This window comes from Tenrec ecaudatus, chromosome 1, assembly GCF_050624435.1.
Source record: "Tenrec ecaudatus isolate mTenEca1 chromosome 1, mTenEca1.hap1, whole genome shotgun sequence".
In the NCBI taxonomy this organism is placed as follows: Eukaryota; Metazoa; Chordata; class Mammalia; order Afrosoricida; family Tenrecidae; genus Tenrec; species Tenrec ecaudatus.
Genome location: NC_134530.1, coordinates 70,845,721 through 70,873,390, shown reverse-complemented (window position 1 = coordinate 70,873,390; position 27,670 = coordinate 70,845,721). Strand labels below are relative to the sequence as shown.

General features: G+C 37.8%; 1 protein-coding gene across 8 annotated transcripts in view; it reads right to left on the bottom strand.

Moving 5' to 3' along the window:
• The window catches only part of MAST2 (microtubule associated serine/threonine kinase 2), a 188,963-nt gene that overhangs the window by 107,267 nt on the left and 54,026 nt on the right, over positions 1-27,670 (bottom strand). Inside the window, exon 1 of one of the 8 annotated variants that reach the window (XM_075555663.1) lies at positions 9,156-9,174. The exons of the other annotated variants lie outside the window; for them this stretch is intronic. The gene's annotated coding sequence lies outside the window, so the exon portion shown is untranslated. Of the gene's footprint in view, positions 1-9,155; positions 9,175-27,670 lie in introns of those variants that run through there. 8 annotated transcript variants of the gene reach the window in all.

Genomic DNA, 27,670 nt, shown 5'->3' with positions numbered 1-27,670 from the left:
CGGCTTATACTCGGTCGGCTTATATTTGAGTATATACGGTATGTCTAGCAACAGATGAATTAATAAAATGTTGTATATCTACATAATTGAATAATATTCAGCTACTATATGATCCCACTTATATAAATACCTTGAATAAGCAGAGGCATAGAGGCCAAAGTGGCTGAGAAAGGAAAATAAGTTCATGCTTACAGGACAATGAGTTTGTTAAGGGTACTGACACACTTCATACTGTCTGCCAAAAAGATATCCCCTCGAGTCATTAAAGTAATACTGAACAGAAAATAAAGTCTTGAAGTATATTCTCAAACAACAACCAAAAAAAGCGCTATATTGAATAATAAAAAATGATTCAGTTCTTTTCACTTCTCCACAATGCAATCTTCCAAAGTTATTACATTAAAAAATGAGATGCTGCCATTCCCAAAGACCCATGGGGTAATCACTTTCTATATTACTCATAATTCAAAATGACTAAACGCTCAAAATACTTCCAAAGAAAAGACAAAGGCCAAGTGTCCAAAGGCATCAACCACTTCCCTCACAAGTAACTATGCAAGCCAAGCCTCACAAGACTGGTGCTTTTCCTTTATGCAACAGGTACCAGCATGGAAGAAGTGCCTGTGGGTCAAAGCTGTACCAACGGCAACTTCTTCCTCAATGTACCTTTAGATCTTTCTGTTACATATTCTGCCATCTGTGGTGAGATATTACAGTTTTTTGGGGGGGTCTTCAAATTATAGGAAAAAAATTCTGTTGCCTTTCATCTCGGTACCCCCACACCCTTTCTGAAGCCCCTTCATATGTATGCGCACACACTGCAGCGGCAGCCACCGCCTTCTTCACAATTGTGATAAATCTATAGAGGAGTTCTACACTGAATACATGGGACCCCCATGAATAAGAATCAACTTGATGGTAATTACCAACAAAAAGGTTGATAAAGAGAGGTGGATAATGACATCTGAGAATGGAAAAAAGTTGGAGGAAATGAATAAACATGGGAAAACCATATCTCCACAACCATGCCACACAAAGAAAAAAAATGCAAAAGACTGGTTGATGTAGCTACAACACAGAGTAGGAGGACCATAAGGGGCAGAGAGAGGAGGAAAAAGAATTAAGTAATTCACTTGACTTTCAGAGCCATCAAATTTACTGAACTTGAAGAAAATACTGTTACTAAAGACTGATGAGTACAAATTTAAATTTTCATTATTTTTATCATGACCCACAGGAAGAAAATAAACAATGAAACACTGACTACCTGAGAAGTAATAATTAGCTTATATTTGTCCATTATGCCATCTTTTATAAAGTAAAATAAATTGATAAAAAGACTGAAATGTTTGAAATCTATGTCATTCCTGATGATTTTATTTTCAAGGTTTAAAATGTAAACTGAATCCTTTTTCAGGGTGATTAAAGCTTATTATGATAGTCATAATTTTCACCACACACACACAACCTGTCTCATTCTCAAGCAAGTTTTGTCAAGAATTGTTTCTCAAATGAAATTACTTAAATGGAAACACTGAAACTCTTCACACCTTGTGAAGAATGTAATCAATGTCCTTGAACAATCTGTACAGAAATAGTTGAATAAGAACCTAAACTGCTGTGTAAACCTTCCCCAAAACCATTATTTAATTTTTTTTAATCTCAGATTACAAGAGTTACAAAATATATATCAAGAAAGAAAACAAATTCGTGACAGATTGGAAATGAGCCTTTGTGGATTACAGAGTAGCAGAAGAATGTTAGGATTAAATATGGAAAGTAGCTGCCAAAAGTGCAAAATGAAATAAAGCACACACAATCCAACCATGACTAGCCTCGTAACTCCGGTTTAAAATTTAATCCTGCCTCAAAGGAGATACAGATGATATTAAGACATACAAAGCATGCCGATCCGTAGTACATCAAAAATGATGGGAAATTGATCAACTCAGGGTATAATATTTTTAGATATTAAGTAAGATTATTAAACTGAAAGAATAAGAAAACTGAGTAAATTGCTTTTATTTGATAGATTTGGCTAGGTAAATAAAAATCGTTATCAAAATTAAAAAGAAGAAAATACATCTCAATGTACATTACACTTTCATCACTCGTCCAGAACAAGTAGCCCGGAATAATAGCACTTTATATACTCTCCTTTTGGAGCAGCACAGATAGAAAGGGGGCAATACACAGCTTCTTCCCTGGGGGCAATAATATTGTCTGCACAACAAATAGTCTCAATACAGAACCTGAGAAATCAGGTTCTCTAAGCAGTGAAAACTGATTACTGTATCTGCCTCTCTGGGAAAATACTTAATGTGGAAATTCTGGCTGTAAGAGAGTTGTTGATAAAATGTGCTATGGTTGGTGAGTTAGTTTATTGTGCCAACTTGGCTGATAAACACATGTGGGGGTAATTGAAAGGCTGAAGAATAAATGACTTGGTGAGCCTCGCCTTTGTAGTTGTCTGGTCTCTTGCTTTGTGATGGTCGCACCAGGGTGCAACTGCCTTAGTAGTTCCCTGCTTCAGCTGGTAAGACTGACTTCCTACAAGACATCCCGAAGGAGAAGCCATCTGGACCTATCCTGATGCAGCCCTGGGTGCTGGAGCAACTGTGTGGAGACCCCTGCCAGTGCTGAGACGCTTACACATTCACTGACTCGGTTTTCCTCCTGCAGTCAGCACCACAGTGGATATTTTGTGAGCTGGAGGAGGACTTTGTGGACTGGAGTCAGACATATGGGTTAATGTTGGACTTGTGAGTTTGGGCAGCACTGGGTTGGGATGTTTTCTTGATGCGCACTTAACCTTTATATAAAACTCTCTCTTATACATGAGTTGCGGTGGATTTGCTTCTCTAAAGTACCCAAATTATCACAATTGGCTACTCAGTTGACCTATTAATGTTAAAATAAAATGATCTCCCATAAAACTGACTTGGAAATAAGAAAAATTTAAAGAAATTTCTTACATTCATAAAGAACTGCAAGAATCTCTTGCTGTACATGTGTCAAAAGTAGCTGCAGGTGGACCTCCATTCAAGTACTCTCTCAATGAAAGAATACTTTGTTCTATTAAACTGGCATTCTATGATGCTCACCTTCCCAACACAACCCCTGAAGACAAAACAGGTGAATAAATATATGTGGTGAAGAAAGCTGATGTTGCCTGGCTATGAAAACATATAGCATCTGGAGTCTTAAAGGCTTAAAGGTAAATAAGCGGCCATCCGACTCAGAAGCAACAAAGCCCACAAGGAAGAAACATACCAGGCTGCATGATTACAAGGTGCCGAAGGGATCAATTATTGGGCATCGAAGATCAAAATATCATATCAGAGCATGCTCACCTTCCTGTCACGATCACTGAAGACAAATGGGTGCATAAGCTAATGTGGCGAAGAAAGCTGATGGTGCCCAGCTATCAAAAGATATAGCGTCTAGGGTCTTTAAGGCTTGAAGGTAAACAAACGGCCATCAAGCTCAGAAGCACAAAGCCCACATGGAAGAAGCACAAAAGCCTGTGGGATCACGAGGTGTCGAAAGGATCAGGTTTTCAGGCATCATCAGAACAAAAAAATCATATCATTGTGAATTGGGGGGGGGGGGAGTTCGGAGTGGAGACCCAAAGCCCTTTGGTAGGCCACTGTACATCCCCTTCCAGAAGGGTCTTGGGGAGGAGACGAGCCAGTCAGGATGCAGTATAGCAAAAATGAAACATGCAACTTTCCTCTAGTTCTTAAATGCCTCCCCCACCCCCGGCCCACTATGATGATCCCAATTCTACCTTATAAATCTGGCTAGACCAGAGGATGTATACTGGTACAAATAGGAACTGGAAACACAGGGAATCCAGGACAGATGATCCCTTCAGGACCAGTGGTGTGAGTGGCAATACCGGGAGGGTAGAGGGAAGGTGGGTTGGAAAGGGGGAAACCAATTACAAGGATCTACATATAACCTCCACCCTGGAGGGCGGACAACAGAAAAGTGGATGAAGGGAGACATCAGGCAGGGCAATATATGAAAAAACAATGACATAAATTATCAAGGGTTTATGAGGGAGAGGGGAGCAGGGAGGGAGGAGCAAAAATGAGGAGCTGATGCCAGGGGCTTAGGTGGAGAGCAAATGTTTTGAGAATGATGAGAGCAATGAATGTACAAATATGCTTTACACAATTGATGTATGTATGGATTGCGATAAGAGTTGTATGAGCCCCTAATAAAAGGATTATTTTTTTTAAAGTAGCTGCAGGATGAGAGTCAGGTTATACCTTAAGGAGGAACCAACCCTTAACTACTTTTCAAGTAAAACAATGGCAAGGCATAGACAGACAGAGGCTCCTCTAATTTAAGAAAAAGATGTCATTAAAATCTAAAGATGTTGAGGTTACATTCTATAATCACTACTGTTCTTTTTCTTATAGAAAGCCAGCCTGAGAAAAAAGCAAATACACAGAAGATAAAAGTAGCAAGATACATTAGAATGCCCAACACCAACACCTATGTGACCTCTGACTTCCAGTCTGTAAGCCAATTATTTCTTTAATATTTAAACCACTTTCAGCTCTGAGTATCCTAACTCATATTCCTAGTCTTACTCTTTAACCTCAATTCTACCTTACAAATCTGATTAGACAAGCACATGTACACTGCTACAGTTAAGAGCCTGCAACACAGGGAATTCAGGATAAACCCCTCAGGGCGAAGAGTGAGAGTACAGAGATACCAGGGGGGATTGGGGAAGGTAAGAGGAGAAAGAGGGAATCGATCACAAGGATCAATCTAGAACCCTCTCCTAGGAGGACGAATAATAGAAAAGTAGGTGCGGGGCAACAGAGGACAATGTAAGATATGGACATAATAATCTATAAATTATAAAGGGTTCATGAGGCAGAGCAGGTGCGGGAGGGAGGGGAAAGAAATGGGGAGCTGATAATCAGGGGCTCAAGTGGGAAGAGAATGCTTTGAAAATGATGGCATCATATGTGAAAATTTTCTTGACACACTGGATGAATGTATGGATTGTAATATGAGATGTAAGAGTCCCCAATAAAAGTATTTTTGGGGGAAAAAGCTTTATATAAAAGAGCAATTGAATACTGAGAAAACATCCCAGGCCACTCCAGATCAAGTCCATAAGTCCAGTATTAGCCCTTATGACCTATATCAATCTATAAATTCATCTCCAGATTCATGAAACACATGCAATGACGCTGAATGCAAGAAGATCACAGGTCAGTGGGTGGAAAGTCTTGTGGATCCAGTGGCAGTGTAAACATCTCAGTGCTGGCAGGTGTCTTCACATGGCTTCTCCAGCTCTGAAACTATGGCTGCTATCAGCCTGTATCCATATAGCTTGTCAACAAGAATGTCTTGCAGACAATGAGTATGTGTCCTGCCTCCAGCAAGCTATTTATCTCCTTAGTGCCTCCAAATGAGGTCAAGCTACGACCTGATTGACAGGCTAGACTCTACCCCTTCACTCTTAAACCTCCCAAACAAACAACAGATTATGTAACTACCACAGACCACCCTTTGTCAATTTGACACTTTCACACAACTCTTTAGCCACATATAATTTTCAAATACACAATAAAATAATATCTGTACCTAACAGGATAAAACTAAAATGCATACAATTCAATATGAGCCACCCACATTTAAACATAACATTCTGTAAGTGAACAAAACAAAAAAATCCTATGCCTAACATTTGAATAAGTAACACCTACACCTTAATCCTATAATCCTATGAATATATTCCCCTACCCATGAAAGTTTGTAAGCCAACCACTCCATGCTTCTATCCCCCCAATTTTGGGTATCAAATTTCTATGCTGCCCACTTACATCAACCCAGTGCTCTGAGGAGACAATCATATTCTTTGACGTAAAGAATCTTCATTCCAGTTGGAACCTTGTAAAATCTGCATTGACAACAGATTACATAACTATCATAAACACTGTACTAAGGGGGACCCCAGAACACAAGACAGATATATAATAAAAATGGATTATTTGTTTGTGTCACATAGAGTTGGAATCAACACATCAGCCAACTAACAATATATTTCAATATCAACAAGATAATTTTTAGCCAAAATTTCATGCTATATATGGGAGCAAATATGGGGATAATATCAAGGGGAAAATACTCTTTTTTGTGTATTCATTTTATTTACTTGGAATGGAGACCAGAATCATGTAACTCTAATAATTCCATCATGACCATTACTAATTCTTCATAACTCCACTGATGTCTTTTTTTTTTAATCACTTTATTGTGAGCTAGGACAACTCTTAACACAATCCATATGTACATCCACTGTGTGAAGCACATTTGTACTTTTGTTGCCATCACCATTTTCAAAACATTTGCTTTCTACTTGAGTCCTTGGTATCAGCTGCTCATTTTTCCCCTGCCCTCCCCACCACCCCCTCCCTCATGAACCCTTGATAATTTATAAATTATTATTATTTTGTCATATCTTACATTGTCCAGTGTCTCCTTTCACCCACTTTTCTATTGTCCATTCCGCAGGGAGAAGGTTATATGAAAATCCTTATAATCAGTTCCCCCTTTCCACCCCACCCTCCCTCCACCCTCCCAGTAATCAACACTCCTGAAGGGATCCTATGTCCTGGATTCCCTGTGTTTCCAGTTCCTATTTGTACAAGTGTACATACTCTGTGCTATAGTTGATTGCGGCAGCCTGGCTGATAAACACAAGTAGGATTAACTGAAGGGCAGAGGGATAAATGGCTCGGTGAGCCTCGCCTTGCTTGTTCTGTGCCTCAGTTTAAAGGGGTACACTACCTGTGGGATGCCTAGCCTGTGGACTGTGTCGCTGTAAGTTGAGGTCCCTTTAAGCCCACACGATTGGAATGTTCATCTCTGGAGCTGGGGACTGACAGTTGATGACAGTTGGGGACCTGTCTTGCTGTTTGCTGCCTGGGTATATATAGTCCAGCTCTCTCTACAGAAGGGGACTGGCAACTGGCGGCTCTCAAGCTTTAAAGGACTGCTATTGTCTCACTGCTTTATAATTTAATTGTTAATTTCTTGTATTATCTATCTGTATATAATTTAACGGTTTATTTCTTGAATTATATATCTATCTTTATAAATATATTTATATATAATTACTAGCAATCTGGTTTCTCTCTCTAGAGAACCCTGTCCAATACACTCTGCTCCAGCCAGATTTGTAAAACAGAATTGGGATCATGACAGTGAGGGTGAGGAAGCATTTAAGAACTAGAGGAAAGTTGTATGTTTCATCGTTGCTACCCTGCACCTGATTAGCTCGTCTCTTCCCCTTGACCCTTTTCTGTAAGGGGATGTGAGTTGCCTACAGATGGGTCTTCTTGGGTCCCCAATCTGCACTCCCCTCACTCACAATGATTTAATTTTTTTGTTCTTTGATGCTTGATATCTGATCCCTTCAATATCCCGTGATCACACAGACTGGTGTACTTCTTCCATGTGGGCTTTATTGCTTCTGAGCTAGATGTCCACTTGCCAGATACTATACTATGAAATATACTAGAGCAGCGGTTTTCAACCTGTGGGTCGCAACCCCTTTGGAGGTCGAATGACCCTTTCACAGGGGTCGCCTAAAGCCATAAGAAAACACATATTTCCAATGGTCTTAGGAACCAATACACCACTCCTCTCTTCAAGCAGGTCTGCCCACATGAAGATACACCCACATACTGTTACCCTTGCTACACCATGCTTCAAGATAAAACTTCATTTATTTATCATTATAAATAAATATTTCACAATATAGAATTACTTATTATTTTTGTGATTAATCACTTTGCTTTAATTATGTTTAATTTGTAACAAACTGAACATGGTTGGGGTCACCACCACATGATGAACTGTATGAAAGGGTCGTGGCATCAGGAAGGGTGAGAACCGCTGTCCTAGAGCCTATTTCTCCTCTGTAGTCATTCTTAGAGTCATGGTAACCTCATACACAATAAAATGAAACTGCTGCTCAGACCTGCGACATCTCCAAACTTAGCAATAGACCAAAAATTTGTGGACCCATCAGGTTTCATTGATGGATTTTTCTAAGTAAATTACTAGGCCTTTTTTCTCACATCACGTGAATCTGGAAGCTCCAGTGAAATCTGTTCAGTATCATAGCAACACACTAGTCTCTTGATTGGTGACTTCTTAAATGTTAGAGTATTAGTAGTTTACTCATCATGTACCTGGTCATTTTTCCATCAGCCAATAGATTTTAGTTAATTTCTTTAAGGTGTCTAGACAACTAGTTATAAGTTCAGTATCACCTATATTTATTCTTTTATTATTAGTTGGGATTTAATACATATATCATATCATTCCAAAATTTCAATCGTTTAAGTAGAATGTACAATTGCCACCACAATATAAGTATTTTTTAACATCCAGTATTCATGCTCCCTTTATTATTATGCTCTCCAGCATTTTTCAAACTATAAAGTAATAATGGTAAAAACATATCCTTTCACTAATTCCGTAGAGTGTTTAGTTTATATGTGGTTTTGTTCTAGTACTGGAAATACAGTAGCAAACAAAATAGACAAGATCTTTGTCCTTGTGGAATTTTTTAAATGCTATTTCCCTAAAAACACCTGGAAAAAAACCTGAAGGATCAAAGTTGGTTTTATCTTGGCCAATTTTATAGAAATCTTACAGGACGTCTAACTTATCTACTAAAAAGCAATGTTAGGTCCAAACATGCATTTGGATTGTCAGGTATCTAATGTTAGGTTGTCTAGTAGATCACTTGTACAAAGAGGCATACTTAAGCTTTTACCATGTTCATGTATGATTACTGGGTGAAATAATCCATGGTTTAACACTATAGAACACAAAACAAACACCTAAGAAATAACGTTTTTTTCCTTGCAGTATTACTTTAATCTGAGTCTAGCAGAGTGGGAATCAACTTGATAGCAACCAACAACATACTCAGAAACAGTATCGACTGGATAAAACTTCATTTTTAAGTTTTACTTAGTAATTTACCTGTTTAAAACAATCTATCTAAACTGCAACTTTCAAACATCAGTTCTCTTTCTGAATGTTTCAAAGCAGTCGTCTGAAGAATAAAGTTAAAGTGATAAAAAATGTTTTAGGAAAACACTCACATTGCTATATGACCTGGTCGTTTGGAACCCCTGCTAGAAAGAAATGACGACTCATGAGAAAGAGCATCAACAAGCCGGGCAGCAGACACTGGAGACTGACTCCATCATAAGAGATGATTATTTCAAACACACACCTACCAACAAGAATTGAGTATTACCAATTCAATAAAAAATTCTTTTTTGAATACTTCCATAATAATACTAGGCAATGAAAGAGAACTAAAAATAAATGAACAAAAATAAAATCTTAAATGGACAACATTAAATTAAATGTGATAATGAGGAGCTGATACCAAGGGCTCAAATAGAAAGAAATTGTTTTTGAAATGATGGCCGGATTGTGATAAGAGTTGTATGAGCCCCTAATAAAATGTAAAAAAAGAAAAGAAAATGATTAGGGCAAAGAATGTACAGATGTGCTTTATACAATTGAGGTATGTATATGTGTGGATTGTGATAAGAGTTGTATGAGGCCCTAATAAAAGGTTTAAATATATATATTAAAAAAATAATGATGGCAACAAATGTACAAATGTGCTTGACACAATGGAAGGATGGATAGATTGTGGTAAGAGTTGTATGAGCCCCCCCAAAAATGATTTTTTTAATTAAATGTGCTTCATAGAAAGCTATTTTTAATTAGCTACCTGAACACACTCAGTACTTATGAGAGGTTTTCTGAGTATTTTATAAATACTTCTGAAAATATTCCAAGAGATCAAATGACAAAATCTCATCAGCCAAACTGTATTAACATGAGAAATTAAAGTATTGGCATTTCATATCATTAGCTTCAAAGCTTGGGCCACAGTGAACAACTGTTTGAAGGGTGCTCCTAATAGGCTTTGAGTGTTAATAATGCAATAAAGAAGTACATTAACATAAGTTGCATTTCTAAAATGTACTCCATAGCTGACAACTAAAAATATCAGAATTTGTTTAAACTTTACCAATCATATAAATTTTCTCTCAGAGCATTTCATAGAAACTTTTGTGATAACTAAAAAAGACCAAGGTAGTTTGTATAAATAAAGTGATTTACAGATGTCAGAATAAATAAATGAAAACAAAAGGAAGAGCAATAGCTCCATGTCCTGACAAAACCCTCACAGACTGATCTGATTAGGTTATTGTTTTATACTGGAATATTCCAGTGTCAAGTCTTTACAACCATCCAGCAATAGACTAAATACAAGTAAGCTTGTTCCAACAACGAAAGTACACCAAGGCTATCCGTGTCTGTATTCCTCCTCACGGTTTGACTTCAGTTACCTCTTCAAGTGCCAAATTATCCGAAGGCAAAAGGAGAAGACTTCCAAAACATATGCCCCTGATAGATAAGCAAATTGATAATTTAGAATAGTTCTTAAAACTATATAAAGAGTCAAATATGTATTAGATATACATATGACTTAATTAAGGGACTGAGGAGCATGCAAAGTGATCAGGAAGAACATGTTTATTATAAACTATTAGCAATACTATTACCTATAAATAGGCTTATGCTGATTTAATCACTCCACTCAACTTAATATGATCTAAATAAGTCCAGATGGCATTTCTCTATAGAAGTATTAAGGGTCTTAGACAAATTCTCTAATTATAACTATACATGAGGGATTAAAAGGAACTTAATGGTACTTCTTAATGGTACTCCACCCTGCCTCCTGCCTCAAATGAATTTAACAAAATTGAAGCAATCAGTTTAAAGTATTTTCAAAAGACTCTGAGAAGAAGTAGATGGTTTAAAGGCTTTCTTTTACTCACCTGTAACCCTCTCCTTTGACGAACACTGGAATCATCCATTATAGAAATCAGACAAAAAAGCCACTCCCAGATAGTCAACGACTAGTGTCGACTTGCTTACTGCTGGATGAAGAGGCAAACAATTAAGCCAGCAAACCATGCTGTGCCCACTAACACTATCCCACTACAGCAGTTCTCTCAGCCCAGCCTAAGTATGCAATCACTCTCTCAGAGCAGAGCCATGTCATTCTTCACACAGGGGACAGAAAAGGTCTCATCTGATTCACTGCCAAAATCGGAGGAAATAATTTGCTTTTCTTCTCCAGACATATTCCTTTGGTTGAAATTATCTGAAGTACAAAGAAAAGAACAAACGTCCAGGAAAAAAATTTCCAATCTTTGATGCACTGACTTCACTGCTTACTAAAAAGGTCTGGCAAACAAAACAAGAGTCTCCACCTACAGCTGCTAAGCTTATAAAATCCATGTCACGTTTTCCTTTCCAAAAACAAAACAACTCCACATACGTTTGTAAAAAGATAGTAAACAAAGAAAAATGTGTTATTCTGATGCCTGTATTTCAGGTTCAGACTGATATAATACCAGTTATTGTTTTCATTAAATCGGCAAAATTCCTTTTATCCTTTGTATAGACAAAGCAAATGTCAGATTCTGTCGATACTGTCTCAGGCTCTCTTGTTTCTTTCTCTAGATGCGCTGGGTCTCCACTTCTTGGACAGTCACGAAAGTCTTTTTCTTCAGGAGCTTAGATCACTGCTAAGGTCGGTTTCCCTGTTCTTTTATGTCTGGGAAGGGGCTAGTACACGTGTTGTGAATTCTGCGCATAGACGAATTCATTCATTCATCTATTCATCGTTAATAATACTGTCACGGGAAACGCTACCCATTCCACCACATTTGTAAAGGGACTTAGCATGAAAAAGACCAGTTTTACCAGGCTTTAATAAACTCAGAATTGTTTCCGTGGTCACTGGCTGCCATTTTTACCATCAAGTTTAAAGAAGTCTGTCTCTTGATTAATGGTTCAAAGAAAAAACTGCTTACATACACACACACACACACACACACACACACGAGACTTTGAAAGTTCATAGAAAAATGGAATTAAAAGATAATGAAAATTTCCATTTATGTATGAATTTCAAGAATTAAAGGTTTATTCTCATAATGGTGTCACTCTACAAATAACCCTTTAAATTCTTCAATTTTAAAGAAACATGCAAAATCACAGTTAATATTGGGGGTAAAATTCAAACTAGTTGGTGATTTTCCTAACATGTTACACACACAAAAGAAAACCCAACAAAAACCCCCACAAAATTAAGGATAACACTGTATTTTTAAAAAGAGGGTTAAATATATATATAAATATATATATAAACATATATATAAACATATATATATAAATATATATATATTCTTCCAATTCATACCTGCTGGTCTTCAAATTATAGTACATACCATCAAAAGTATTTTCTCTCCCAAGGATTTCAGGAGGTAAATAAATTCCCTCATTTGCAAATAAAGACATACACAGAGCACTAGGATCAGGCTGCTACTACTACTAAGGAGTGAATATAGCAATAACAACTATAAGGCAGATTTCATCTGCACCCAATAAGGAGGAAAAGCTGTTCCTCCAAAAATGATGACAGCTGCAACCAACAGTCGGGGCTTGAAGGAAGGTCTGTTTACACTTCTTTTTCTAGTCTTAAACTGACTCTAGTCATAAGAACTAATCACACCACTGAAAATAGCATGAAGGAAGGAAGGAAGACCAAGCTCCCTTTCATTTGGTAGAAATTTTCTAATCCTTAGCACAACCGGTGTGGTCTCCCTCATTGTAAGAATTAATAATCCACATCTCCATGGACTCCTTCCATCTGCTGCTTTCAGCCATTACATGCTGGCTTATGTGTATGGGAAAGCAAATAAAAGGTCTGAGCACAGAGCTGATTTGCATAGGGTATACTGGAGGTACACTCTAAGAGTGTCTAGAAAGCCACAGGCTTTTAAAGCGATAGAACCTCTAAATAGAAATAGGCTTTATTAACTAACTAAATTAGATATATCAGCAGAAAGGAAGTAGGAATGAGCCTCGAGTCCAATGGTTCTCAACCTTCCTAATGCAGCAAAACTTTAATACAGTTCCTTGAAAAACAAACAAATAAATAAATAAATATGGAGCTGACAACTAGGGCTCAAGTACAAAGCAAATGTTTTGAGAATGATGAGGGCAACAGATGTACAAATATGCTTGACACAATGGATGTACATATGGATTATGATATGAGTTGTATGAACCCCCAATAAAATGATTTTAAGAAAAATACACCTCCTCATGTTGTGGTGACCACCCAAACCATAAAATTATTTTCATTGCTACTTCATAACTGTAATTTTGCTAATGTTATGCATCGGGCGAACCCTGTGAAAGGGTCGTTGGACCCCCAAAGGGGTTGTGATCCACAGGTTGAGAACCGCTGCCCTAGTCCATTCAACCTTATAATTAGTAGAAACATAAAAAGTGGCATATTCTGTCACCTTAGCGACACAATCACTGACGACAAAGTGGATTCATAAACAAAAGTGGTGGGAAAAAGCTGATGGTGCATAACTATCAAATGATACAGAATCTGGGGTCTTAAAGGTTTGAAGGTAAAGAAGCGGCCATCTAGCTCAGAAGCAACAAAGCCCAGATGGAAGAAGCACACCAGTCTGCGTGATCATGAGGTGCTCAAGGGATCAGTTATCAGGCATCAAAGAACAAAAAAATCATATCACTGTGTGTTCACTCTGCAATAAGATCAATGAAGACAAATGGGTACATAAGCAAATGTGGTGAGGAAAGCTGATGGTGCACAGCTATCAAAACATATAGCGTCTGGGGTCTTAAAGGCTTGAAGGTAAACAAGAGGCCATCTAGCTCAGAAGCAACAAAGCCCACATGGAGGAAGCACACCAGCCTGTGTGATCACGAGGTGTCTAAAGGATCAAGTATCAGGAATCATCAGAACAAAAAATCCTATCATTGTGAATAAGGGGAAGTGCAGAGAGGAGACCCAAAGCCCATCTGTAGGCAACTGGACATCCCCTTACGGAAGGGTCTCAGGGAGACAAGTCAGTCAAGATGCAGTGTAGCAATGATGAAACATACAATTTTCCTCTAGTTCCTAAATGCTTCCTCCCTACCCACTATCATGATCCCAATTCTACCCTACAAATCTGGCTAGATCATGGCATGTACACTGGTACAGATAGAAAATGGAAACACAGGGAATCCAGGGCAGATGACAGTGTTGATACTGGGAAGGTGGAGGGAAGGTGGGGGGCAAAGGGGGGAACTGATTACAAGAATCTACATATAACCTCCTCCCTGCAGGATGAACAACAGAAAAATGGGTGAAGGGAGATGTTGCACAGTGTAAGATATGACAAAATAATTTATAAATTATCAAGGGCTCATAAGGGAGGGAAGAATGGGGAGGGAGGGGCAAAATGTGGAGTTGATGCCAGGGGCTTGAGTAGAGAGCAGGTGTTTTGGGAATGATGAGGGCAATGAATGTACAAATGTGCTTTACACAATTGATGTATGTATGGATTTTTATGAGAGTTCTATGAGCCTCTAATGATTTTTTTAAATGTCACATAAAAAAGTGGCATAGTCTGATCAGCTCAACAGACTAGAGAATCAAAATTAAAACTCATTATGCATTCAATAATTCAGGGATCATTTATTATGCCAAGGACTGAGATGTGCATACAGAAAGATTACACATAGACAAATAATTCTGTACCACAAGCGCTCTAACTGAATAAGAACAACTGGAGGATGTTACAGGGAGAGATGGGGTTTTGTTCTGTTATACACAGAGACACTACGGGTTGAGCCAAATTGCTGACACATAATGAATAACAATAAATATACCTTAAGACTAATGCATTGTGGATAGCTATGAAAAACTTGACATGTTAAAAAGAGGTAAACTACAATTCAAAATTTCACTTTTGTTCCAAAATCTAAGTCCCAGAAATAGCCCCAAAGAAAGAGGACCCTTTCCACCAGACCTATCATTACACTCAGCACAAAGCACAGAACCTAGAATGTCTATGATCTGTGATAAATTCTTGACAATGAATCCTCTTTGTTCCTTAATTGAAAACTCAGTCAAGTTAGAGTCTCTCTAAATACGAAGGGGTTTTTTGTTTTGTTTTGTTTTGTTTTTATAGTGGAAAAATGTGCTCTTGAAGTTAAAATAATAGAAGTGATTATTTTAATACTCTTTGGGAACAATACTTTACAACTTACATATGCTTACTTAAGTAAAATTCCTTACTCAACCTCCTAGGAAATCACTGTCTTTTGAAATTAATCCTCATTTCATTCACTCATTCCACAAATAAAGCACCTTCTATGTATCTAAGAACTGTTTTAGGTTCTACAAATACAAATGTTAACAAAAGAACAAAGAATCTCCCGTTTACTCGAGTATATGTCTAAGTCTATTGACTGAAGTTCCTGCAAATCCAACAAGCCCTGGCTCACGGCGCCCATGTGTGTCAGAGTACATAGTGCCTCCAATGCCCAATTTTTGGAAGCAGCTCGCCAGGATTTTCTCTCAGTGTGCCTCACTGCATCGAAACCACCGACCTTTCAGTTGAAGTGAACAGTATCAACCATTTACCCAACCAAAGGACTCAAGCATATGTAGCAGACATTAAGCAAATAAAATAAAAATAAATAAGATACACAATATGTTAGAACAGCGGTTCTCAATCTGTAGGTTGTGACCCCTTTGGGGGTCGAGTGACCCTTTCACAGGGGTTGTCCGATTCAAAACTGTAGCAAAATTACAGTTATAAAGTAGCAAAGAAAATAATTTTATGAAAGGCTTGAAGGTGAACAAGCGGCCATCTAGCTCAGAAGCAACAAAGCCCACATGGAAGAAGCACACCAGCCTGTGCGATCACGAGGTGTCAAAGGGATCAGGTATAAGGCATCATTAAAAAAATTTAAAATCTTACCATAGTGAATGAAGGGGAAATTGCAGAGTGGAGACCATTTGTCGGCCACTGGAGATCCCCTCACAGAGGCGTCTACAGGAGATGAGTCAGTAACGGTGTGAAGTAGCACTGATAAAGAATACAACTTTCCTCCAGTTCCTAAATGCTTTCTCCCCCAACTATGATGATCCCAATTGCTATAGTTTATTATGCCAGCCTGGCTGATAAATACAAGTAGGATTAACTGAAGGGCAGAGGGATAAATGGCTCGGTGAGCCTCGCCTTGCTTGTTCTGTGCCTCAGTTTAAAGGGGTACACTACCTGTGGGATGCCTAGCCTGTGGACTGTGTCGCTGTAAGTTGGGGTCCCTTTAAGCCCACACGATTGGAATGTTCATCTCTGGAGCTGGGGACTGACAGTTGGTGACACTTGGGGACCTGCCTTGTTGTTTGCTGCCTGGGTATATATAGCCCAGCTCTCTCTACAGAAGGGGACTGGCAACTGGCGGCTCTCAAAACTTGAAGAACTGCTAGTGTCTCACTGCTTTATAATTTAACTGTTAATTTCTTGTATTATCTATCTGTATATAATTTAACGGTTTATTTCTTGAATTATATATCTATCTTTATAAATATATTTATATATAATTACTAGCAATCTGGTTTCTCTCTCTAGAGAACCCTGTCCAATACACCAATTCTACCTTACAAATCCGGCTAGACCAGAGGATGTACACTGGTACAGATAGGAATTGGAAACACAGGGAATCCAGGACAGATGATCCCTTCAGAACCAGTGCTGAGAGTGGCCATACTGGGAGGGTGGAGGGAAGATGGGGTCGAAAGGGGAAACCAATTACAAGCATTTACATATAACCTCCTCCCTGGGGCACAGACAACAGAAAAGTGGGTGAAGGGAGATGTCGGACAGTGTAAGAAATGGCAAAATAATAATAATTTTTAAATTATCAAGGGTTCATGAGGGTGACTGGGGAGGGAGGAGTAAAAATGAGAAGCTGATACCAAGGGCTCAAGTAGAAAGCAAATGTTTTGAGAATGATGACGGCAATAAACTTACAAATGCGTTTGACACAAGGGATGTATGTGTGGCTTGTGCTAAGAGTTATACCAGCTCCCAATAAAATGATTATAAATAAAAAATAAAAAACAAATAAATAAAACACACCCTATATTTGTCATTCTAACTAGAGTTAAAGTGTATCTTGTCAGGAAACATTTTCCCAAGACTTCTCCCATTAGAAATCACATGTTGGCTTCATTTATATATTTTCTCAACTAACATTAGTAATATTAGATACTTTATTTAGCAACATTAATTAATATTAATAAATTATTGACATCATTACTATTTATTTTTTAAATCATTTTATTAGAGGTTCATACAACTCTTATCACAATCTATACATATATCAATTGTGTAAAGCACAACCTTCAAATCATAGACCTCTACTACCCTTTCTGCTTTTCTTTATATCATTTTATTGGGGGTTCCTACAACTCTCATCACAATCCATACATACATTCATTGTGTCAAGCACATTTGTATATTTGTTGCCATCATCATTCTCAAAACATTTGCTTTCCACTTGAGCCCTTGGTATCAGCTCATTTTTCTCCTCTCGCCCTGTTCCCCGCTCTCTCATCCATTTCTTCTTATGAGAATAACTTTTCTACTAATCTCTATGTAAAACTAGTATCTGGAGAGCCCACAGTCTTAGGCTTTATTATGTATATCTGACTGATTAAGGACGGAAATAATACTTTGTAAGACTTCTAGGCCTTAGTGGGGAACAAAGTCTCTGAAATTTCCTTAGTGAAAACATGAAGAAACTTCCTAGAACAGTGAGCTCTAAAATATTTTTTGTCACTAAGTGAAACGATCTTCCGTTTTGCTTTCAAATAATCAATTCCCCAATAGGAAAAAAAGCATAACTTGAATTTTATATCATTAACAGAACCCATTTTTTACTTACTGTGACTTTCCTCTGGAATATTTACTCCATGAAATTTGTTTTTTGTGGGCTAAAGACTACTTTTTGTATACTTTTCTATGATATCCTGACTTCTGACAAGATTGTTTCCTAATTTCTGAATGCCACCCTTACAATGGATTTTTCTCAAGACAGAAGAAAGCTGCCTATACAGAAGTAAGTTAGAAAATTCCAGCAAACAGCCAATGCCAATTTTTACTAAACTCACATAGCCAGCCCCAGCTGATGCCAAAGAATGTCCTAAGACTCTCTTGAATAATGGGTGGAATAGGGAAAAGTACATTCTGTGCAGGCCTTTATCCTACAATAGAGAAAGCACTGAAATAGCAAACAAAGCATCCCAATTCATTAGCAATATCACTTGGGTAATACATTATGTCACAGTTTCCTCACCTCTAAAATGGAGAGACTAATTCAATATGCCTTCAGCATACATAAAGAATAAATGAGAAAGTTTATGTGAAACAATTTTTAACTATGATGTACATTTAAAATAATGCCAGTTATGGTAACCCCACATAAATGCCTAATAGGAGTCCAATGGCATAGTGGTTAGGCGTTGGCTGCTAACCATAAGACAGTAGTTCGAAACCACTAGCCAATCCACAGGAAGAAAACAGGCTTTCTACTCAAATAAGAGTTAATCGATAACACAAGGGCATTTTTACCATGTCCTATAGGTTCATTATTTGTTGGCATCAACTCAATGGCAGTGAGTTTTTGGTTGTAGAAGTGCTAATACTGTGAAATATACTTTACAAATACAAGTCCATTTTATAAACAAGTAACATGAGGAGGAATAAGAAAAGGAGAGAATGAGGGGAAGAATGGGAAAGAAATGTGCAGATGAAAGGAAAACAAAGAAGGAAAAATAAAAGACACACTTGAGAGCTTAAATCATGAAATTACTAGGTGAAGAATCAGGCCTCAAGACTAAGTTTATCTTTACTACAAACCTACAGTAATCAAAACAGCATGATACTGGTATAACAACACAGAAGAGAGTGCCCAGAAATAAATCCTTTTACACTGATTTCATAATCATGCCTATTACAACAAGTGGTTTAAATAAACTAATGCCAATTAAACTGAGTGTGCTAGCAAATAGCATTATCAAACAAATGCTTGGTAAAATGAGCAGTGAAAGAGAGGAAGGCCCTCAACAACATGGACTGACAGTGGCTGCAACAATGGACTCAAGTAGAGCAAAGTGAGAATGGCACAGGACTGGGCAGTTTTTCTTCTGTGTGCATAAGGTCGCTATGGGTTGAAACCGACTAAATGGCATTGAACAACATCCATAAACAAATACTAATGCTTTTACTCATGCAGCAAATGCCCCTTCAAAATAGACCTTGCTATAAGAAATAGTTGATGTGGAAACGTAAGGGGGCTTCAACAAGTTTGTGGAAAAATTACATTTAAAGAGATAAAGAAAAATTTCCCATAATTTTTAAGACTTTTTGTATCACACTATTTCTTCAATAAACTACTTTAGTGGGAGATATAATATGCTTAAATAGCTTCTGAAAGATATAACAATAACATTGAAAGTTTTTAATTATATAATTTGTTTCCATATACATAGCCTTTTCATATGTAATTTTCCAGGCATTATGGTTTAATGCATGATGACAAGAATCTTTTGATCCCACTTGATACACTAGTCTACAGAAAAACTATAATCAATGTCAACTCATATTTAAAGTAGCTAGTTCATAAAGGAGCCTTAGTGGTGCAGTGGTTACACATTACGCTGCTAAACATAAGGTTGGCAGTTCAAAACCACCAGCAGCATTGTGGAAGAAAAACAGGACTTTCTATTCCCTTAAAGAGTTATATATCTCAGAAACTCACAAGCACAGTTCCACCCTGTCCTATAGAGTGGCTTTAAGTCAGCATCCACTTGATGGTAATGAGGGTTTTTTGTTCTTTTTTTAAAAAACATTTTATTAGGGACTCATACAACTCTTATCACAATCCATACATACATCAATTGTGTGAAGCACATCTGTACATTCTTTTCCCTCATCATTTTCAAAGCATTTTCTCTCCACTTAAGCCCTTTGCATCAAGTCCTCTTTTTTCACCTCCCTTCCCGCTCCCCCCTCCCTCATGAGCCCTTGATAATTTATAGATTATTATTTTGTCATATCTTGCCCTGTCCTGCATCTCTCTTCACCCCCTTTTCTGTTGTCCGTCCCCCAAGGAGGAGGTCACATGGGTTTTTTGTTTTTAATGTGCTAAAACGAAGTCCTGTCAGTACAGTGGGTTAACATTTAAGCCCACAAGCCGCTCTGTAGGAGAACGATGAGGCTGTTTGCTCTGGTAAACCTTTACCATCTCGGAAACCCTAAGGAACAGTTCTACTCTGTCCTAGAGGGTTGCTATGAGTTGAATCAACTCAATGACAGTGGATTTGAATTGGTTTAATCTGTTGACAAGACTAACGGGTTTCTTTAAAACAGCAATATAATACATTCCACAAACTAATTACATAGTTTTTTAAAAGACCAAAAATCTAACGCCCTAATCATATTAACACTAAATGGAACAGCTATTGAAGATGCAAAGCTTAGTAACAGCAGCGTTCTTTCTCCCCAACAATCAGCTTTTGCTTTGCACTGTTTGCTACACATCTCTCATCATCAAAGACTGGGATTTTACTGAACACAAAGATCACTGCTCATTCTTCTCTGTGCCCTCAACGCCTAGCCCAGGGCCTTTTGGAGAAAACCAGTCTAAAAACAAACAAAAAATGATTTTAAAATTGAGAGAGACATATACATGATCCCTGATTTAACAGCTCACCATTTAGAAAAGAATTCTCCAAATTTTCTATTTTTTTAATCTTCCCACATATTCTCTGCTAAGTAAATTTATCCACACTGATAACTCTAATTATCATTTTCGTGTTGATGACTGACTTTTGGATCTTTATCTATATCTTTAACATAAATGTCCTCTGCTCTAAATAAAATTGCTTAATGGCCAACCATTTGTAGACCAGATGCCTCAAACCTTGATACAGACAAAACAAGCTCTTTTTCCCTCATTTCCTAGACCTGCCCTGGCTCCCATTTTTATGTATTTCTATTGTTTTGTTTTGGTTTTTCAATCATTTTATTGGGGGCTCATACTTGTGTCAAGCACATTTGTACATTTGTTGCCATCATCAAAACATTTGCTTTCTACTTGAGCCCTGGATATAAGCTCATTTTACCCCACCCCCCCCTTAATGAACCCTTGATAATTTATAAATCATTATTTTGTCATGTCTTACACTATCCGATGTCTCCCTTCACCCACTTTTCTGTTGTCCAACCCCCAGAGAGGAGGTTATATGGAGATCCTTATAATCGGTTTCCCCTTTCTACCCAACCTTCCCTCCACCCTGCAGGTATCGCCACTCTCACCACTGGTCCTGAAGGGATCATCTGTCCTGGATTCCCTGTGTTTCCAGTTCCTTATCTGTACAGATGTACATCCTCTAGTCTAGCCTGATTTGTAAGGTAGAACTGGGATCATGATAGTGGGGGGAGAAAGTAAGGTACCGCTATTGTATTGTAAGACCTATCAAGTCTTTGTAATTATAAGCTGTCATTGGCAGTGTCTAAGCAGATAATTATCTTTACTTCCAGAAGATAATTAAAATGTATTTTACAAATAAGACCACTGAGAAAAACAGACAAGGGGCAAGTAAAGTGGAAGAAGGCTAAAGACATTACTTGTAAGGATAGAGAAAAATATAAACAGTAAAAAACATGGGTAGACATAAAAAGGTCCTCAATCAAAACATATCTAATCATTCCACATATTAATCTTTCTCTCCTCAGATTATGTATTTATTGCACCTGCAGTCTCTCACTCCAGCTATTTGCTCCACAAAGAAGTCTATCTCCACCCATGATCTCAAATCAGTCGCCCAGGCAGGGATTTTCATACTCAATAGCTTCCCATTACCTAAAAATTATATCCTGCCAACTTATTCTTCAAACTCCTTTGCTATTTAAACCCATCAACAATCAACTTTTCACAATCTTAACTAACACTACTGCTTCCCTTAGGCTCCAAGAAGATCTGGAACTCTGACAATTTAACCAAAGATTTAAGTAGAACTAGACACAGTGACTACCATATTATATATATATGCCACCATTGCTGTGAGTTAAATTCTGACCACAGTAACTATTCCCTTAGGACAGAGTTCAACAGTCCTGGAAGGTTTCCAAGACCACAATCTTCATGAAAGCAGGCTGCCACATATTTCCCCTACAAGGCAGAGCACCTTGTAGAGCTGAATCACTTGGTTACCAGCCAAGCACTTAACCAGGTTGACACTAAGGCTCCTTATATTATGAGTAAACAAATATTTGGTTCTAGTGAAAAAGAAATACTTGCTACTTGTGGGATTTTAGACAACTCTAAGTTTAGTCCATATTCTATACTGAAAGGGGCCTCTCCTTGTTCAAGCTCAATAGTCTGTCTAAATATCACCTACCTACCCGTCAGTGGCCAACTCAAATACCATCTCCTGAAAGAAGCTTTACCAAATTCCCTAGAAAACCTATTAATTCCTTCACAGACCATCAACATCCATTAATCATGTCTAATCATTCTTTAAAACCCTACTCAAGCACTATCACTATTAATTTTTAAAACCCCATCCATTCAAAAATGGATCACTAGTTCTTGTGTCCAAACTGCCTCACATGTTTCTGTTATAAAAGTTATAGTTATTAGTTAACCAGATCACTGAAAGCTAAAGCCATGTTATATAATCTAATTTTCCATAAATCCACCACAATGCACAATACCCCAAGAACACTAAAAATATTTGTTAAAAGAATTTTTAAAATCCAGACAACAGAACAAAACACTCCTCTGGTCCTGCAGCATCCTCACAATTGTTATGTTTGAGACTATTGCTGCAGCCACTGTGTCAGTCCATCTCACTAAGGGCCCTCCTCTTTTTTACTGCCCTTCTACTTTACCAAGCATGATGTCCTTTTCCAGGGACTGGTTTCTCCTGACAACATGTCCAAAGTATGTGAGACAAAGTCCTGCTGTCCTCAATCCTAAAATGTATTCTGGCTGTGCATCTTCCAAGACAGATGTTTGTTCGCCTGGCAATCTATGTTACTTTCAATATTTTTTCCAGCACCATAGTTCAAATACTTCAATTCTTCTAGAGTCTTCCATATTCAGTGTCCAACTTTCACATGCATATGAGGCAACTGAAAATACCATGGCTTACATCAGACACTCCTCAGTCCTCAAAGTGAGCTTAGGAGAAAATTATTCAAATTCATTTCAAAAGGATCAAAGAATCAAATGAACTATCATAGGTTTAATTTAACCAAATCAGAGCATACGTGGTTAGTAAGCTGCTTGTGACATATGGTCCATACATTAAACACAGTAGGAATATCTTCAGTATGAATTCTTCCAACAATTCTGTCTCACTTTTAACATAGTAATAAATTGTGATTGTTATACACACACCAGAGTACATGCTCCAGAATCAAAGTTCTAAAGTAGAAATGCTGTTTTGGGGGGCCAAAACAATTTTGCAAGTATTAGAATAGACACTCTTAGGATAGCTTTTTTTAAAAAAGGTATATAAACTAATTGTTAAATGTATCCCCAAATGTGAAATATCAGAAAACACAAAGTCAGAAAGAGAAATTCAGAAAAGGTTTATTATGTATATTAACCTTTCAAATTACAGATAAAAAGAATTAAGTGAAGCCATTAAGAAGTATATACTCTAGTAGGGAGAAGGTGGGAGGAGGAAGGGGGAATCAATCATAATGAGTGACACACAACCACACACCACCCCCTCCAGGGAGAAGAACAACAGAAACCATTGGGGAAGGGAGACCGTGGTCAGTGTGAGATATGAAAATAATAATTTATAATATATGAAGGGGTTACGAGGGTGGGAAGGAGGAAAGGGAAAAAAGAGGAGCTGATACCAAGGGCTAAATAGAAAGTAACTGTCTAGAAAAGAATGCTGGTCACATATACACAAATATGCCTGATAAAGTTAATGTATGGATTGTAATGAGTTATAAGAGCCCTCAAAATGGTCTTTAAAAAGTATCATCCAGGACCAAAGAATAATAGGAAACAAGATGGTTCAGTAGTAGAATTTCCACCTTTCACGCAGGAGGCTTATTTCCTCCTGCTAGCATGTCCCTTAATCAATGTACCTCAAACACAGGCATTATTTTCTCTGTGAATGGATGCTTGCTTATTGGTTGCTATGATACTAAATAGGTTTCAGCAGAGCTTAAGACTAAAACAAACAAGGAAAACAAGTACAAGGGGGTACGCCTCCATCCACACCAAAAAAAAAAAATGGAATTTCCACCCCACCCCAAGCTAGGTATTAAATTTTTTTTTTACAAAACGACCTTATCACCTTCAAAGCACTCTCCTTGACACTTAATACATTTGTCAATCTGCGATTCCATTCTTGGAAACATTTTTCAAACTCATCTCTTTGGATGGTTGACAGCACCTCCCTCATTTATTTTTCCACCTCTTCTATGTCATCAAATCGCTGTCCTTTCATGTCCCTCTGCATTCGTGGAACAAAAACAAGTCATCACATGGAGGTCAGGTAAGTAAGGTGCATAGGGCAAGAGAGAAGTATGCTGTTGTTTTCCAAAGATTGGCACACTGAGACGGCTACGTGAGCAAGTGCCCTGTCATGGTTTTGTCGCACAGTTATGCAATCTTGTTAGTACCTCTAAATAGAAAGCTTGACCTAGTAGAACGAACTCCAAATGCACTATTCTCCCCCCTAACAACAACAAAAAAAGGGGGGAAAAAACAAAAAGAAATGAGCATTGTCTTGATTTCTTATTTCACTTGAGTTTTGGGGTGAGGTAACAATGGCGTCTTCCACTGGCTTGACTGATGCTTGCTTTCAGAGTCATAAGAATAGCACTATGCCTCATCACTCTGTTCTCTTAAATTGGGCATCACAAAAAATGAAATTTGAGCACAACTGATTTTACAAAAAATTCACTGTGAGGCGAAGTCATTGAATGAACTAACTCAAAGTGAGTTGCTCAATGCTCACCTAGTGGGGAAAATGTGTACTACGAAACTCCTCAGCAGAGTTTTTTTCCCCCATTTTTTGGAGGGTATCCCCTTGTACTTCTGAAAATCAGCCAAGGAAAATCTTAAGCTAGTCCAATCTATAATCAATCATAGGAATGGCACAGAACCAGTCGGTTTTTTGTTTTGTTTTTCACTGGACCACCAAATATTAAGAACCAACTTGATAGCAGTTAACAGCAACAACATACAGAATCAATTAACCAAGAAAATAGACTCCTGATCTTTCAATCTTGTATATATGCCATCAGAAACAGAAGTAGACAATAGCAAAAGCATCATTATTTTTCGGGTTCAAGACAAACAATGCTAGCACCTAGGTAGAGAAAAACATGGTTTAGTAGCAGGTGATATGAAAAAACTTGAATATGTATAAAGGCAACCTCCAACCCTTGCCTCTAGTATAAATCTAGGCAGATTGCCCTAGTTCATTTCCACAAACCACTTACAGACTATGTCGGGGTCCCCACAGCCACTCCTTGGTTTAATGATTTACTAGAAGGGCTCAGCATATAGTCATACTTAGCTAAGATTTATTGCAGTAAAATAATACAAAGCAAAATCAGCATATGAAAAAGGCACAAGAGGAGAAATCCACAAGAAGCATAAGCTTGAAAACAAAGGTGTTCTCCCTCTAAGTTCAGAAAGGAAAACAATTGAACTCTTCCAACAAATTGTGAAAACAATTATGTAATATTATCCACTTGAGTCCTGAGACTTGATGCTCAAAGTTTTCATTGAAACTGATCATATAGGCACACTCTACCAAGCAAAAGCACAATTCCAAACTCCAAGAAGGAAAGGCAGAGTGGGTCACTCTTACAATTTACAGCAAGTTTTTACATTAGTGTAGAGAACTATTTATTATTCAAGTTCCCAGGCATCACCCAAGGGAAACTTGCCCAAGGCCTTCCCAAAGAGCAGGCTCTGGGCTGACATGTCAATGATTCTGCACGCTACCCTTTCTTAAGGTGTTCCCTGGAAGACTACAACCCTGCAATCAGCCCTGTACCTTAGACAGTCTATAAATAAGAGGGGAAACTGTGCCAAAAAGGAAAGTGACAACATACTTGTTCCTATTTTTGTTAGGTGCCACTGAGTTGGTTCTAACAGTGAACAAAAGCACGAGACACAAGACACTCCTTGTCCTGCACAATCATTGCTGTTTGAATCCAATGTTGAAGTCATCGTCTCAATTCCAGTCTCAATTCCATCTCATTGAGGGTCTTCCTCTTTTGCTGACCCTCTGCTTCACTAAATATGGTATCCTCTAGGAACTGCATCCTCCTAATAGCATGTCCAAGGTGATAGAGACATCTCTCCCCATCTTCACATAAAAAAGAGCACTGCAGCCACACTTCTAAGACCAATTTGTTCATTTCTATCAGTCCATAGTGTAATTCAGTATTCTCTGTCAACACCATAATTTGCAAGCATCTATTAATCTATAGCCTTCCGTTTACACTATCCAGCTTTCACATGCAAATAAGACAAGTAAACCATCTTTCTCTGCAATGGGAAAAAATATGCATGCAACTGTCTTCCAGTGGTTGGTTGCCTGCCAAATCTTGACATACCGTATATACTCGTGTATAAACGGAGTTTTTTCCAGCACATTTTTAATGTTTTTGTGGTAAAATTAGGTACCTCAGCTGATATTAGGGTCAGCTTATACTCCAGTATATATGGTATTATGGGTGAGCATTTCTAGTGATGAATCGATTTGTTCAAACATTTTAACTAGTATAACATCAATTCGTGGAAACTTGGTTTTTGCTTATGCCTTTAGTAATGCTTGGATTTCTTCTTTCATTACCATCAATTTGCTGTTTGTTTGTTTGAAAGTCCAATGGAGTGGTTTTCAAATTTATTTTAATTATTTTATTGTTAATAGAGTGGGGGCTTTACATTTCAGATCACCAACTGCTCCAACCATTCACCAACCCCCCACTCCCAAATTCTACCTCAATCCCCCACTGATTTCTCTTCTTCAGATTGGAAGGCCCTCAAAATATGACTAGGGAAGAGCAATCTCATCAAAGTAGAGTCGACATTAATGACATGGATGGAGGAAAGCTTTTAGGATCTGTATTTGTTTCTATGGCAAGACAGGGAAAACACAGCTGCAAACATCCATAAGTAATCAAAACATGAAATGAAGTATAAATCTAGGAATGTTGGAACGATCCAGGAGGGCTGCAAAAGCAGATACCTACACTTCATCCTGGGTTGCAGGCTTTAGTACAAAAGTTTTTAATTACAAGGGGTCACTGAGTTTGTTTGTTTGTTTGTTTGTTTTCCCTGAAAAGGGGGCAATAGGCCAAATAATAAGTTTGGGAACCTATGTTCTAGAGCAGGGTTGGCAAACTGCAACTCTTGAGGCATGTGCAGCTCGTTTGGTATGTCCATGTGGCTCTGAAGTTGAACTGAAATTTTTTAAGGCTATTATTCAGATTATGGTGGTTTCATTTGTTTTTAAAAATATATTTATGGCACTCAAATAATTTTTAAATGGTTGTGAGAGATGGGATTGGCTCTTCGATGTAAACAAATAATTACAAGTAACAGTACAATAAAAATAATATATAATATTTACTAGGGT